The sequence below is a fragment of the Emydura macquarii genome, unplaced genomic scaffold (assembly GCF_026122565.2).
Source record: "Emydura macquarii macquarii isolate MOO-44397 ecotype Brisbane River unplaced genomic scaffold, CSIRO-AGI_Emac_v2 contig_2699, whole genome shotgun sequence".
NCBI lineage: Eukaryota > Metazoa > Chordata > Testudines > Chelidae > Emydura > Emydura macquarii.
The window spans coordinates 3,889,405-3,905,696 of record NW_027132836.1 but is presented as its reverse complement, the minus strand read 5'-3'; the positions used below and the strand labels follow the sequence as shown (position 1 = coordinate 3,905,696).

At 47.2% G+C, this 16,292-nt stretch overlaps 1 long non-coding RNA gene across 1 annotated transcript in view; it reads right to left on the bottom strand.

Annotated features, from left to right (window-relative positions):
* Window positions 1–16,292, bottom strand: part of LOC137164911 (uncharacterized) — a 35,180-nt gene that overhangs the window by 3,541 nt on the left and 15,347 nt on the right. The window lies entirely within an intron of this gene.

The window sequence follows — 16,292 nt, the reverse complement described above, 5'->3', positions numbered from 1 at the left end:
GTGGGAAAATTCTGGTTTCCTAAATTATTGGTTGAATTAAAGAATTTTTATGCAACTCCTGCATTCTGGCCAGTTTTTCTATAAGAAACCAACCTTTCTGCTTCCATCTTGCCCTTGTCAGCTCCCCAAACCCTTTCCCCCCTGCAGAGCCAGCATAAAAGACGATTACTTACTTGTAACTGGTGTTCTTCGAGATGTGTTGCTCATGTCCATTCCAAGCAGGTGTGCAGGCACTGTGTGCACAGTTCACTGGAAAGTTTGCCCTCAGAAGTACCCACAGGGTCGGCTTTGGTGCCCCCTGGAGTCATGCTGCTATGATGCTCTCTACAGGGCCTGCCGACCCTCCGCCTCCTTAGCTTCTTCTTGCCGGTTGGCTCCAACAGAGGGGTAGGTGGGTGGGTCTTGGAATGGACATGAGCAACACATCTTACCAGCTACAGGAAAGTAACCATCTTTTCTTCTTCGAGTGCTTGCTCATGTCAATTCCAAGTAGGTGATTCCCCAGCCAGACCAAGGAGGTGGGGTCGGAGCTCAAGGAACTACAGACTGGTGCACAGCTCTGCCGAATGCTGCGTCATCTCTGGCTTGTTGAGTGATCGCATAATGAGAAGCGAAAGTGTGGATGGTGGACCATGTGGCTGCTCTGCAAATGTCCAGAATTGGGACTTGGGCCAGATAGGCTGCCAAAAAGGCTTGGGCTCTTATTGAATGGACCGTAAGCTTAGGAACTGATACCTTCTCCAAGTCATAGCAGGTCCTGATGCATGAGGTAATCCATGAATAAATTCTCTGGGAAGAGACAGGAAGACCTTTCATTCTTTTTGCCAGCACCATGAAAAGCTGGGTGGACTTTCTGAACAGTTTGGTTCTCTCTATATAGAAGGCCAATGTCCTCCTGACGTCCAGGGAACGCAGTCTACGTTCCCGACTATTAGCATGCAGCTTTGAGTAGAAGACGGGGAGAAAGATATCCTGGTTTACGTGAAACTGACACCACCTTCAGCAGAAATGCTGGGTGTGGCCGGAGTTGAACTTTATCCTTAAAAAACACGGTGTACGGTGACTCCAACGTGAGTGCCCTAAGCTCCGACACCCTTCTGGCTGAAGCGATGGCTACTAAAAATGCCACTCTCCAGGATAAATATAACAGAGAGCACGATACAAGAGGCTCAAATGGGGGTCCTGTCAATCGTGATAGAACAAGATTGAGATTCCATGGAGGGACCGGTTCGTGAGTAGGCGGATATAGTCTGTCTAGGACTCTAGGCCTTTCAGGAACTGCGATACCATTGCATCAGCAAAAACCAAGCGGCTTGCCACCACTGGATGGAAGGCTGAGATCGCTGCCAAGTTCACCTTAACTGATGACTGCACTAGGCCCAGCTGTTTTAGGTACAACAAGTAATCCAGGATCGCGGGGCTGATTGAGCTTGGATGCCCCTTTGGGCAACGCATGCCAAGAACCTTTTCCATTTAGCAAGATATGTAGCCCTTGTGGAGGGCCTCCTACTGTGTAAGAGCACCTCCCTAACTAGCTCCGATCAAGCGAGTTCCAAGAGATTTAACTACGGAGCTTCCAGGCTGTGAGGTGCAGGGATCCGAGACTGGGGTGGAGAAGTGACCCGTGATCCTGCGTGATGAGATCCGGAAGCAGTGGAAGGGTAACTGGATTTTCTGAAAGGTTGAGCAGCAAGGTGTACCAGTGCTGTTGAGGCCAGGATGGGGCTATCAGGATCACTGATGCCCTGTCTTGCTTGATCTTTCACAGGACTCTCAGAGTGAGCGGGGTAGGTGGAAAAGCATAGAACAGCTGACGGGTCCACAAGATGAGGAAGGCATCCGCTATTGATCCTGGACGGTGCATCTGAAAGAAGCAAAATTGGAGGCTTCCTTCCTTGTGACAAACAAGTCTACTTGGGAAACTCCCCAACTCTGGAAGATGGTGTTCAACACCTCTAGATGGATGAACAATTCGTACGCAAGAAAGGACCTGCTGAGGTTGTCTGCCAACATGTTCTGAACTCCTGGCAGGCCTGAGTTCTCCAGGTGTGAGGCCTCCAGGTGTATCAATCATGTGATGCAGAAGTCCCAAAGTTCGAGGGCTTCCCAACACAGGGGAAAGGAGCAAGCTCCATTCTGTTTATATAAAACATTGCTGTCATGTTGTCTGTAAGGACCGATATCATCTTGCCTTCCAGATAATCTCGGGAGGCCTAACAGGCTAGATGCACTGCCCTCAACTCTCTCAAGTTGATATGAAGTTGGGGCTCTGACTGGGACCAAAGACCTTGTGTTCTTAACTGTCCCAAGTGGGCTCCCCAGCCCATCATTGAGGCGTCCGTCACCAGGCATACCGATGGCTGAGGTGCTGAAAAGGGGACTCCTGCGCATACATTATTCGGGTCACACCACCAGGACAGGGATTCCAGCACTGATGGATGGAGGGGAAACGACACTGTCTATGCTGTGGCAAGCTGGCTGGTACACTGTAGCTAACCATCTGTGCAGGGGCCTGAAGTGCAGTGTTGCATGCTGTACCACATATGTACATGACGCCATGTGTCCTAACAGTCTCAGGCAGTTCCGGGCCATTGTGTGAGGGTACAGCCTGACATTCCCTATGAGGGCCCGCAGTGCACAGAAGCGAGATCGTGGGAGGGAGGCTCTGGCGAGATCTGCATCCAGCACTGCTCCTATAAACTCTATTCTCCTGGTCGGGATCAAAGTTGACTTTTTGACATTGAGGATAACCTAATCTGTTGAATGTTTGCAACAAGTTTGCAGATGACACTAAGCTAGGGGGAGTGGTAGATACGCTGGAGGGTAGGGATAGGATATAGAGTGACCCAGACAAATTGGAGGATTGGGCCAAAAAAATCTGATGAGGTTCAACAAGGACAAGTGCAGAGTCCCAGCTACAGACTGGGGATTGATGAGCTAGGCAGCAGTTCTGCAGAAAAGGACCTGGGGGTTACAGTGGATAAGAAGCTGGATATGAGTCAGCAGTGTGCCCTGGTTCCCAAGAAGGCTAATAGTATATTGGGCTGCATTAATAGGAGCACTGCCTGCAGATCGAGGGAAGTGACTATTCCCCTCTATTCGGCATTGGCGAGGCCACATCTGGAGTATTGTGTCCAGTTTTGGGCCCCCCACTGTAAAAAGGATGTGGAGAAGTTAGAGAGAGTCCAGCGGAGGGCAACAAAAATGATTAGGGGGCTGGAGCACATGACTTAGGAGGAGAGGCTGAGGAACTAGGCTTGTTTAATCTGCTAAAGAGAAGAATGAGGGGGGATTTGATAGCAGCCTTTAACTACCTGAAAGGAGGTTCCAGGGAGGATGGAGCTAGGCTGTTCTCAGTGGTGGCAGATGACAGAACAAGGAGCAATGGTCTCAAGTTGCAGTGGGGAGGTCTAGGCTGGATATTAGGAAAACGTTTTTCACTAGGAGGGTGGTGAAGCACTGGAATGGGTTACCTAGGGAGGTGGTGGAATCTTCATCTTTAGAGGTTTTTAATCTGCGGCTTGAGAAAGCCTGGCTGGGATGATTTAGCTGAGGTTAGTCCTGCTTTGAGCAGGGGGTTGGACTAGGTGACTTCCTGAGGTCCCTTCCAACTCTAATCTTCTATGATTCTATGAGGTTCTGATGAACCCTACGTCCGCTTCTACCTGATCCCTGGTTCATCCCTTGATTAACCAGTCGTCGAGGTAGGGAAACACCTGTACTCCTCTCTTCCTCAAGTATGCCTCTACCATATACTTGGTGGAAATGCAGGGAGCTGTTGAGACGCCGAAGGGTAGGACTGTGAATTGGTAATACACTTGACCCACAATAAAACGAAGGAATTTCCTGTGGCCCGGAAAGATGGTAACGTGGAAATAAGTGTCCTTCAAATTGAGGGTGGCATACCAATTGCCCAGATCCAGAGAATCGAGGCCAGGGTAACCATTTGAAATCTCAACTTCTTCATGTACCTGTTGAGGTTTTGGAGGTCAAGGATAGGGCAGAACCCTCCCTTGGCCTTCAGGATTAGGAAATACCAGGAGTAAAACCCCTTCCCTCTGAGATCCCAAGGAACCTCTTCCACCGCTCCGACTCCCAGGAACACCTGCAGCTCCTTTCACAGGAGTTGCTTGTGAGAGCGGTCCCTGAAAATGGACAGGGAAGAGGAGGGAAGGAGGGAGAGCAGGCGTGAGAAAAACTGGAGAAAATATCCAGTTTCACAGTGTGAAGGATCCGAGGTGATTTGGGACCATGCACTGTGAAATTGGGATAAACGGTGTGAAAATAATAGAAGTGGATCCAGGGAACTGAATGTTATGCTGTCCTTGGGCACATCCTCAAAAGTTCTCTGTTCCCTGAGGACTGCCTCGGACGGACGGAGCTTCTGTCGGAGGAGGTGTTTGGGGCCTGTACCTGCTATTGTTTCTACCCCCTCGGCGGTTTGTGTCCCACATGGATAAGCCCTGGTAGAAACGGGGCAAGGGTTGTAGTCTAAGGGATCTTCTTTGCGGCGCTGGTGTATGGAGCCCTAAGGACGACTTCAGGGTGGCTCAAGAATCCTTCAGACTGTGCAGTTTATCATCTGTCTGCAAGGAGAACAGGGCTGGAACCTCAAATGGGAGGTCCTGTATGGTGGTTTGCACCTCCTGAGGGAGTCCTGAAGTCAAGAGCTCCGTCTCATCGCTACCCCAGATGACATTGTCCTGGCAGCCACATCAGCGCTATCCAGCGCTGCCTGAAGTAAGGTCTTTGAGACTGCCTTCTCCTCCTTAACATGCCCAGCAAACTTGGCCTTGGAGTCTGGGGGCAGTGCATCTCTGAACTTCTCCACAGAAAGCCAAGCATTGAAAGCATATCTACTAAGGATAGCCTGTTGGTTTGCTATCCTAAGTTGGAGCCCCCTGATAGAATAAACTTTCCCCCCGAAGAGGTCCAACTTCTTGGCCTCTTTTGCTTTAGGGGTGGGACCCTGCTGTCCCTGATGTTCCCTTTCATTAGCCACTGCTACCACAAGAGACCCAGTAGGTGGGTGTGTGTAAAAGAGTTCATGTCCTTTTGAGGGAACAAAGTATTTCCTCTCAACTCATTTGGCCATTGGGGCCAGAGAGACTGGTGTCTGCCATAAGGCTGCAGTATTGTCTTTGATGGTATTGATAAGAGGGAGAGTCACCCTAGAAGGATCTTCAGGTGTTAATATATCAACTATGGGGTTCCCTCCCTCAACAACCTCCTCCACCTGGAGGCCCATGTTCTTAGTGACCCTGCAGAGCAATTCCTGGTGCGCCCTGCTGTCATCTAGAACTGGCACAGGCTGGGCCCCCGCAACCATCTCATCCAGTGATGAGAATGAGGATGCTCTGACCCCTGGGTCCCGTACACCCGACGACTCCTGAGCTGGCTTTTCATCCTCGGTACCGGGATCATGCGCGATGTTGGCACCACTGCTGGGGTCTGAGCTCGCTACGGCACTGCATGAGGCACTTGCTACTGAATGGGAGGGCCAGTCCCTTGCGCCCAAGGGCAACAAGTGGGACCTCGCCAAGAGGGATCTTTGAGTCTGCTGGTATGCCCAAGGTATCCAAAACGACCACTGAGACAGCATCTGCCACTGCAGGGCCCACGGTACCACAAATGGCTGCTCCTCTCGCCCACGTTGCTTGATGTCATGCCGGCTCCTCCATAAGGCATGAGACTCTGCCTCAGAGTCAGATGAGAGCTATTCACTCCTCGGTGACCCCAGGGAGGCGGTGCAATGTGGTGCCGGCGATCAGTGCCAGGGGGACCTCGACCTCGCCATCATGGCTGGCTTGCCCTGGGATGGCACCGTGGGTCTCCTCAGTACTGGATCATGATCCCAAGGACGGCTAGGTGGAGGCGGAAGAGTTGTCTCTTCAATAAGGTCTCTGGCCGCCTCGAATGTCTCTGGAGTAGAGGGAGGCTGAATATCCTCCTCCTCCCTCTCCCCCCAGGGGAGACCACCGGCACTGGATTCAATGAGGCTCTTCCCTGGCCTGGAGTCAAGGGTACCGAGGTCGAAGATTGAGGGCTCAGGTGTTCCAACATGGGGGACGCACCCTAGTAGCCTCCTCAGGCTTGGACTTAGGCATCAGGGAGTGCCCTCTGTCCCTGCTCCTCTTCTGCGGCTCCAGGGAATGGAAGCAGTGCTGCTTTTCAGCCTGTGTCAAGCCCTCAGTGCCGGGGATTGCCAGTGCCGAGGCTCCTTCTGTGCTGGGGACATTTGTCGGTACCGGGGTTCTTTTGGTTCTGTCTCCTCTCTCGGCGCCAGCTCCTTCATAGAGGTCGGGGCACTCCTCACTGATACTGATGAGCCTGCTCTCTGGTCAGCAGGTCAAAGGGCAGCCTCCACCAGTAGGAACTTTAAGCGCTGACTGTGCTCCTTTTGGGTCCTAGGCTGTGCAGATCTTACACTTCTCTTTTAAATGAGACTCCCCAAGGCATCTCAGACAGGCCAATTGTGGGTTGTCCCTTGGCATAGGCTTGAAGCAGGACCCACAGGGCTTAAAACCAGACATACCTCATCCTGGGAGGGAAGAGGAGGCTAACGACCTGATAAGCAGGGTACTTAACCTACTACACTAATTACCTACAGCTAATTAAATTAACTATCCAAACTATTTACAGGTACTTAAGAAAAACTGACATGAAGGACTCACTTGCTAGGCAAGAGCAACAAAGTTCCAGTGACCGTCATGGCTGGTAAGAAGGAACTGAAGAGGCGGAGGGTCGGCAGGCCCCTTTATAGAGCGCCATAGTAGCGTGACCCCAAGGGGCATCAGAGCCGACCTTGCAGGTACTTCTGAGGGAAAACGTTTTGGCAAACTGTGCATGCGGCACGCGCGCACCTACTTTGAACCGACATGAGCAAGCACTCGAAGAAGAATCAACATTTCTTTTAACACCAACAAAACTATTATGGAATATCCTTTGGTTTTCAGATTTCAGGTCAAACTGCAGAAGTGCCTAAGTGACGTAAGAGCATGAGCATGAGACTTACATTCTGAAGGGGATTATTTTTAAAGATGCGTAGGCACCTACTGATGCACATAGGCACATAGTGGGATTTTCAAAAGCACCTAAACATGTTAGGTGTCTAACACCCATTGAAACTGAAATCAATGAGAGTTTGGCATATAACCTACTCAGATGCCTTTGAAAATTCCACAAGGTGCCTATGTGCATCTCTAGGCATCGAAAAACCTTTGAAAGCCTGACCCGAAGTCATGTAGGCACTTCTGAAAATGTTACCTTTCAGCTCTATAGTTACCATTTCCACTACAGAGCTGATAGACAATATTAATTATCTCTGGGAGGAGGGGAGTATACCATAATCATCATGGCCATTAGTAGGGAAAGGCAGAATGTTATCACCAAATTTTGAGAGAAAACCCATTGTCTCAAACAGAAGCCATACCTAATGCATGCAAGAGCATGGAGAAATGGAAAATCAGGATTCATTTTGACAGGCTGCTTCCTTGCCTTCCTTATTTGGGAAAATCAGGCTACAGGTTCACAGAACACTCATCATGAATTTGCATTAAATCTACCTTGTTCAGGAATTCCTGCACCACAGAATCCAGAGCACACTCTTCTCCCCACTCCTACCCCTCCAGGTTTGATCCTAATCACCCAGCTGGTAAAACAAGTATCAGTCTACAGGTGTGACGTGCCAGCTGGAGAGCAGGAGCCATTAAAACCCTAGACTAGAAAAGGTTTATCCTGCTCTACTAATGACCTGCCATTTCATTTGTGTGCAGTGTTAGAAGTCAGATGACCTGACCCATCTGACAGGATTCAAATTTGTACAAACAAACATTTGATGTCACCTGCCAAGATCCCTGCAGTCTCCACAGGGAGGGTTTATGATTTGCTTGTGCATTTACCTCTGTAGTCCTGTGGAATAGCCAATGCCTTATTCAGGGAAGGAATCTTCCCCTCCTCCTTCAAACACACAGTAATCATACCAACACAGAAGAAACCCACCCTGTATACATTGATTGCAGCCATGCACCATCCTGTATCAAACCTTCCATTCCAGAGCAAGTCTATACAGACGCTAGCCAAAGGCCAACTGCAAGCTCATCTAATTGAAAGCTAAATCACAGACCCAGCAAAATCTGGATTCAAGCCAGAACATGAGTTGGAAACAGCTTTGGTGGCACCGATGGATGTTTTCCTGATGCCTATGGATGGAGATCAAACATCCATTCTCTCCCTTCTGCCCCTCTCTGTAATATTCAGCCAATATACTCTCAACCAATTGTCTCATCTAAGAGAGGTGGCAGTGCTCCAGGGGAATGTGATAAAATGCTTTAAAGTCTTTCCTGGAAGGACACACACAGAGTACTGATGAGAAACAGCACTTCTGTCACTAGACCACTCACTTGTGGAATCCCGCAAGGATTCTCCCTCCGGTTGTATTCAGTACATACATGCAGCTTCTAGATGAAACAGTAAGCCAACATGGACCCAAGTGCCAGCAATGAGTAGATGACTCAAATGACACATATCTCCACTTATCCTTCACAACGTACATCTATAATACTACAACCAAGATGGCCCAATGCTTGGACAAGACCACCTCAGAGATGAAAGCTAGTTGAAGCTGAACCCAAGAAAAATAGAGTTGATGCTGGTGGGCAGAGGAAAGCACTTGTGGAGTTTGCAGCCACAGTACAGCCTCCTTTGGTTAAGATACACACCCATAATTGGTCAATTCAATCCTTAGTTTAGAAGTGCTCCTGGATTCCTATATCTTCCACATATAGTAACACTTTCTACTATCTCTTGCTGGCTAGAATATTCTGTCCCAGTCTGGTGGATGATGATCTGGTTTTAATTATCCATACTTTTGTCACCTCTTGTCTGAACTTCAGCAGTCATACTTGGGCACAAGCCATCAGGCTTAAGCAAACTCCAACTAGAAAAGAACACATCTTCAGAGCAACATAGGCTGCCATGAACACATCAAGCCTGTCCTCTGGTCTTTATGCTGGCTTCCCATAGAATACTGAGTCAAGTTCAAGGTCGCAGTCCCTACCTGCAAGGTGCTCAATGGCCTGGGACCAGCATATTTAAAAGCTGTCTTAACACTCCAGAATGAGAGCTATGGTCGACATCTCTGCTCATCAGTCACAAGGGAACTGTACTACAAAGGTAAAGCTGGTGTGTGCAGCAGACAGAGCTTTCTCAGGGCTGGTCCAAGATTGTGCTGCAAACTTCCATAACATAGAAGTGCATGTGGCTGGAAACACTGATGGGCTATATTTTGAGATGAAATTGGTAAATGAAGGAAGCTGAAGCCTCCTTCATCCAAGATATGAAGTGGTCTGCCAGACAACATGGCAGTAGACGACAGTGGATCCACCCAGGAAAAATTGAGAATCCAAGTTACCTTATTATCTGGAGGTGGCCTTGATGTGGGTGCCTATTTATCCCTCCACCCTGTGACTGAATTTTATCCTGAGACATGAATCCAACTCCTCTGAATGTTACTTCTCTCCCATTTATCATCATCATGGTTAGAAGACAAAGAGTACATGTACACTGCAAAAAAACAAACAAACCCACATTAGCAAGTCTCAGAGTCTAGGTCAACTGCTTCGGGTTCACAGGGCTCACACTATGGGGCTAAAAATAGCAGTGAAGATGTTCTTGCTTGGGCTGGAGCCTGGGCTCAGAAGCCTGGCAATGGGGAAGGATCTCAGAGCCCAGGTTCCAGCCTGAGCAGCAGTGTCTATACTGCTATTTCTGACCCCGTAGCATGAACCTGAATCGATTGACTTGAGCTCTGAGATTCACTTTTTTCACAATATAGATGTACCCCTTGATAAAGAGGTCTGTTCCATGTTTGCATCTAAAAGTGGAAGGTCTCACTGTCATTCGGAGTATTAACAGAGGGAGTTCCCTCCCCGGGGGCCACATGCTATGACAGCTCTGGTTCCTGCTCCTGTCAGTCTCACTCCTTGTGTTGACAGCTCCTAAGGGCTTTAAAAATTATCATCAGGATCTTGAATTTGATTGTGTATTTGATGGGGAACCAGTGTAATATCAAGATGACCGATGAAGAGTTTCCATTTTCCTTTGCCACAGAATAGTCAGGCAGCTGTTTCTGTGCCCATTGGAGCTTTTTCAGAGCGCTCTTGTACCATGCTAAACCATTCACCTTCCCTCCCTGTGTTTAAACCTATCAAATATCCATTTAATCTAAGTATTTGCACCATACTCATCATCATGGAATCTAAGTGCCTACTGGAATGAGAAATCCAAGCAGATGGTTTATATCACAGACCTGTATTCCTTGTTTGTGCTCCACTTCCAGGAACAAAAGGGTGTGTGGGTTTATTTGTTTTGTGTTTTTCTTCTCAGTTCTTGTAGATGGTTTTCATATCCCTCTAAATTGCTGTTTAGCTAAGCTTATAAATATTTAATTCTTATAGTATTTCCCAATAAACCTGTCCTTCCAGCCCCATAAATTCTCCATATGATTCTCTGATTTCTTTCCTACTTGTCTATAGCTTTAAGGTGCTGAGTTGTTCAAAAGTAAATGCAGGAGTGCAGGTGCAGTCTCCTCAGCAGTATTAGAACTGTTGCCGAGATCATTAGAGGCAGAAGAAAGATGTAGCATGGGGTGCCTAGGGGTAAGTGGGTAATGTGTATTCCCAGTGTCATCAGCACATGAGTACTGCAGGACCAGAGTCTCTAAGAAATGGCTCCAGCAGAAGCTGCAGAACTAGGGACACTGAGAGGTCATACATCCCAAAAGGGACCAACTTCTGAAAGGAGAAAGGCAACAAGCCTAGCCTACAGAAATCTAGGCAGTGTTGATGAAACGCTTACAGGAATACTACAAAGCAAGGGGAAGAGCAGTCAAAGGGCAAAGTTCAGACCTGCATTTGGCCCAGAGAGATCTAAGAACTGATTCCAACCTGAACTGGTGGGTGTGTTGGCAGCAAATATATGCAGGGCATCTTTATTGCCAGGGGTGTGGCTAAGAGTAGAGCTGACTGACGAGCAGCTCAGTTCAATAGCCCTGTGCAAAAACCCCCCCAAAAAACGCCACCAAAAAACCCCTTGTGATTACATTTTCTGCACAAAGCAGATGGCCAGTGTTTCTAAGTCACACATTTCTGTGGTCACTCTCAAGGGGTGGTTTCCCATTGTGTCTTCACGGCTATTGCCCTCAAGGGGTGGCTCTGCATTCCCTACTGTGTGATTAAATTTCACAATCTTTCCTGAAACTGTCAGCTCAGCACCTGCTGCAAAGACGAGTGATTCACAAAGCAGATCTGGGTTTCAGAGCTGACACTAAATTTGCTTTACATAAAAGAGTTGTAAGTGCTAAATTTGTTAATGAGGGGACAGATGCCTGCATGTCTGTCTGTCCATCTAAAAAGCAAGGGCACTGCAAAACCACAAAACACAGGTTTCCCACAGCACATGCCAATGAGTAAGTGGATGACTCGCAGTCAGCTCCTCCATATCCTCCTAGAGTTAAAGCTGAGCTTTGCCTTGCCGACACACACACCTACTCAGGGAGTTACAGACACACACATGTACACACAAGAGAATCTAAAGGATTTACTCTGACACACACATATCCATTGTACAGGGAAACACCAATGAATACGATGGGCACTATGCCAACTAATAAAACAACACAAATAACGTACATTTATAGAGTGCATTTCGTTATAAAGTATCCGAAAGCACTTTTGAAGGGATATACAAACGATGCACAGGAATCACTTCTCCCAGCACTGAAATGCTGCCATGTCATGGATGGACTACAGTAGCTATTCTAGAATACAAAGCCATATTACAACAGAGTTTGGAAGAAGGGAAATGAAATCCCATAGCCACTTGATCCTGCAGAAAGACATTACCTAGAACATCAGCCAGTCAAAGACATGCTTTTTTATCACGTCCTCTGAAGATCATGGAGTCCAGACAAAAGCCTCAGTGGTATGTTCTACTGAAGCTAAATGAACTGGAAACATAGTTGTGTCCTGATCTTCTGTCTCACAAATAGATACCCCTTGAGGGAGGGGCAGGGAATTCATTACAGTCCCCAGAGCTGTATTCCAGGGTTGATTCTCCCTCCCACAGACGGAGGGAAGTGAAGAGAACTTCTTGTGTGCAGGCAGGGAGCTTCCTCTCCAGGGGTTGTGAGGTTTTATCATATTTTAGGCTGTATACTCCATTACTGTGAGTGGTCACTGCAATATTCCATGTTGTATTATTGTCCGATTCCTACAGGACAAGAAAACCCCACCATCACCTCAACATATCCCTTTCCTAGCCTAGCAGAGGTATGGAGAGTGATTTCCCCTCTCATCTCTGGAGGTGGCCCTGCCGGACACAGATGAGGCACGTAGGCAGTGGTGGGAAGCTTGCACTCTCTTTGCTTGCTTTACCTATTCTGGGGATAAAGAACGTCAGTTTCTGTGGCTGTCAGTGTGGCAGCAGAGTATTCCCTTTCAATGGTTTTTGAAGTAGAAAGCTATTTTAAATGTCTGTCCTAAGGAATAACAGAGCTTAGAGGCGGGGAGAGGGAAAGAAAGAAAAGCAGGGAATTGGGAAATATGAAACTTCAACTCATGAAGGAATTTCAGAAACCTGGAATCCTCTCCAACATGGAACCAATAAAAAGATTTACAGTGTGATTCATTCAATTTTATTACCTGAGTTAATAATGACCAAGGTGCCAAAGCCTGGAAATAAAGTGGTTGGCACGCACTAATTACCAGGTATCCAAAATAACAGCTACTTAATGAACCTTAATCACTATTGCCAATGTTGGACATTTTCTCCTATTAAACATGTTTGTTATTTATCCATTAATCATAATACAAGACTTTGAAAATGTAAAGTTCAGCGTAATCAGGAACCATGGGCAGATTCTTGTGTAATGTGCCATCTAGTGGCTGGAGATAGTTCTCCTAATGCATGCCGTTGGAATGTTCCTAACAGAGTAAGGCTATTTGTCATCTAGAGATTTTGGTTTCCAATTTCCACCTGAAAACATCCTTCAAGAGCCAGTAGGAAAATACATTAGATGAAGAAAAGTTTAACTGTCAATATTTGTCAGAGGAGCTGCATCACAACACTTCTGCTGAATTCAAAATATAATAATTCAGTTGAATAAGAGCTGAGTCAAAGCCTGAAAGAGAAACTGAATGGACACAAACCTGGAGAAAGAAGGAAGGAAAAGAACAGTTCATCCAAGGATTCAGTCGACCCTGTTACGGAGAACACCCTGGTATGTTATTGCAAGTTCTTCAGGGCAGGGGCCATGTCTGTGAATATTTGTATGGTGCCTCACACAATGGGGCCTGAATCTTGATGGCTACTTGTAGGTGCTACAGTAATATAAATAACTATGAATAATGATATTAACATCTTGCTCCTCTTCTCCCCCATGCTCTGCTGCCCATTTCAGACTTGTACTACAGCACTGCAAGATTTCCCTTCTAGCTCTATCACCCCACCTTGTGCCGTTTCAGAGCTCAGACGTGCAGTGTAGTGTTACTGGAGTTCCCTTTGGTTTCTCTCATTCAGTGCCCAGTCTAAAACCAGCAGAGGGATCCCAAATGTCCATCTCCAAATCAGCCAATCAGCTTTCACCAATGTTCGCTCATCCAAAACTGGTTAATACCAATATTAACGTGCAGCCAAAATATCATGAATCTCAAACTCTATGTGGTGTTTTGCTTCTTCCTTACAGATGATGTCAAAGCAACAAGTTGTGTGCAAATACAAAATGAATATCCTACCAGTGGAGATTGTTGTCAGGGCAGCAGCTCTCCTGTTGTCTAGCAAGTGGTTCCTGGGCAAATAGTAATGGTTATTCTGGCGTCACTGTTGGGATTCTAAAGAGAAAGCCAAGTTTTCCCCTGTGCAGCAGGATTGTCTTGATAAGACTTGCCAGAAAATTCAAAGGGATTTGCTTTATTTGTAAGATGTCTGTCCCCTGAAGCAAGTTTGGATTTTCCTGCTTGTTCTACCTCTGGAAATATCATTCCTGCCACATGAAATATGCAATCATAAATCATTTGCCTGTATTGCGGATAGCACAGTTGTACAATGCAGGCTTCCTTGCACCTGTGCTTTTCCTTTCACTTCTTTCTGCAGAGCTGATCAATGAGCTTTGTGATACCAAAAGCAACCACTGCTACTGAAAAGGCAGCACAACGCCAAGAGATGCCACCTATTCCATTTGACATGTGTAATTCCTTTGGTGCTATCAAATCTTTATCATCCTGGCCAGATGAAAATGGTAACATCTCTGATACTTGTTCACATGACTTTCAGGAGCTGGATGGCTCAGGGGATCCTGCAGGCCTAGGGATTGGGATAGAAAGCTTTTCTCCTCTCAGTGGCAGTGCAAGTCATTACTTATCTGATTGCCATTCAGTGTTGTATGTGAAGTGAGCTGGGGATCTCAGCAGAATTTCTGGTGTACAGGTATCCATATTAAAAAATACCCACCACAACTAGAACTCATTTTCTGGTGGGCAGTCTCTGCAGAAAGGCCAAATATTGAATGGATCATGGAAACTGAACTCCTCTCTCATGCTTAGAAATGGTCCTTTCATGTCAGGTCTGAAGCACGTTGGAGAAAACTATGGAAAACATTGCTTTGCCACAGTCCATGCAGTACCTGTTCGGGAAAGAGAGAGAGAACTTCAGCCTTCAAAGCTGTTAATCCAGTATTTTTTCTCAGCGCTAAATTCAAGTGTCTAGCTGCCCTTCTGCTTCCAGTACATCCAGAAAGGTGCCAGTGTGGCACCATCAGTCCAAAACAATCTGTAGTGGGAGTAGCAAGTTGGTAGACAGCAGGTAGCTTGACCAATATAGAAGGTGGGTTTTGTCATATATTCAGAAAAGACTGAGATATACAGTAGCCAAAGGGGCACATTCTGTATGCCATCCCATCCCTGGGAACAGCAGTCCTTTCCCTGGGTACACATGGGGTGTGTGGAAGTGCAGGAGTTCATGATCATGCTTCTATGTTTTGGCAGAAATACTCTGAAGGAAAGCATGCAGATCATTATCCTAGAAGTGAAATCTCTGGTCCTGTTTACTCTGTAATCACACACCTGTATCTCATAAATATGAGATAGCTGATAGGGGTAGGAGCCGGGACCGACATCTTTAGTTTCCTCTACTCCAGGTGCATTCAAGTATGTAATATCTTTCCAGCCACTATTTTGAATCAGTGCCACTTTTGGACCACTGTACCTGCTGAACAGCGCCTGCAGGGAATGATTCCAGAACATGTCTCTGCTCCCTGCTCCAGCAAGATCAGTTCTTGGAGCCCTAATGAGTGCATATATAAGTCAGCCAAATCCTGACATCTCTCTAGCCCAGCTGCAGCTCCTTCAAGACACGAGATGACATGGCACTAAATCTTGTGCTAAGAATTTTGCCCATTTTTCTTCCTCTTCCCATCCTTCTAAGAGGCAGCATTGAATTTCCTGGTGCTGTCAGTGTGTTTGCAATTTCTACAGAACATAAAAGGAGGCATCAAGAAAGTGCGCTGCCTTTTCACACTGCAGCCACATCATGAAGCATACAGATGAGAAGAGTGGAGGGAATCCTATGTAAAGTATGCTTGGTTTTTTTTGTGTCCTAAATACTTAGCCTAAACAGACCTATCAAATCCAGAAAGGTTGTGAGCCTGACTGACTGTAAAACAAGGTTACTTACCAGTAACTAATGTTCTTCGAGATGTGTTGCTCATGTTCATTCCACTACAGATGTGTGCACGCCTCCGGGCACGGTTCCCGGAACATTTTTCCCCTTAGCAGTTCCCGTAGGGCCGGCTCTGGCACCCCCTGAAGCCCCACACACATGCCGTGGTATATGAGGCACTGCCAGCCCTATGCCCCCTCAGTCCCTTCTTTCTGCGAACTCCAGCAGCGGGACGAGGGGTGGGTGTGGAATGGACATGAGCAACACATCTCGAAGAACATCAGTTACTGGTAAGTAACCGTGTTTTCTTCTTCGAGTGATTGCGCACGTCCATTCCATTATAGGTGACTAACAAGCAATACCTTTGGAGGTGGGTTGGAGTTACCGGTGAGCTGCCCTCAGCACTGCTGTGCCGAATCCCGCATCCTCTCTCGCCTGCTGGACAATGGCATAGTGGGACGTGAAGGTATGCACCAATGACCAGGTGGCAGCTTTGCAGATGTCCTGCAGAGGCACTCTCTCCAGGAAGGCTGTAGATGATGCTTGAGCTCTGGTTGAGTGCGCTGTGATGGTTCCTG